Consider the following 664-nt stretch of genomic DNA (forward strand, 5'->3'; position numbering starts at 1 on the left):
ATATATATACATCATGTACAACTTACAAGCACATCACAACATGCATCACTACATATACACATACATACACACACGCACACATATACATGTACAGCACACTGCATTGATTACACAATACACAAACCCGACATCACGTTACTACCATCAATGCTCCAACACACACACACACACACACGCACACACGCACACACACACACACACACACACATACGCGTGCACACATACACACGCACACACAAACACACACACACACAGGCACACATTACGCACACATTCATGGCATATCACATAAAACGAACGATGACATAGTCACACAGAACAGCTCTAAAGGCCACGTACAACTACAAAAAGTCTTTAGGAAATCACATCTCCAGACCAAATTCTCTAAATACGCCATATAACATGTAAAATTGCACACAAGGCATACCCCCACCACCACCACCACCACCATGACGACCACCGCCAGCATTATACCTTATTCATTGCATGACGCATTAAAACCACATCACAGTATACACATTAAACATACTACACCATGAAAAACATGCCATACTCCATCATATCATAGAATACATACTACACTACACACCATAAAACGCTTCATATAAACACGGCATAAACAGCTCTAGCATATGCAACGCAACTTTCACTCGTACACACACGT

This window comes from Octopus bimaculoides, chromosome 11, assembly GCF_001194135.2.
Source record: "Octopus bimaculoides isolate UCB-OBI-ISO-001 chromosome 11, ASM119413v2, whole genome shotgun sequence".
NCBI lineage: Eukaryota > Metazoa > Mollusca > Cephalopoda > Octopoda > Octopodidae > Octopus > Octopus bimaculoides.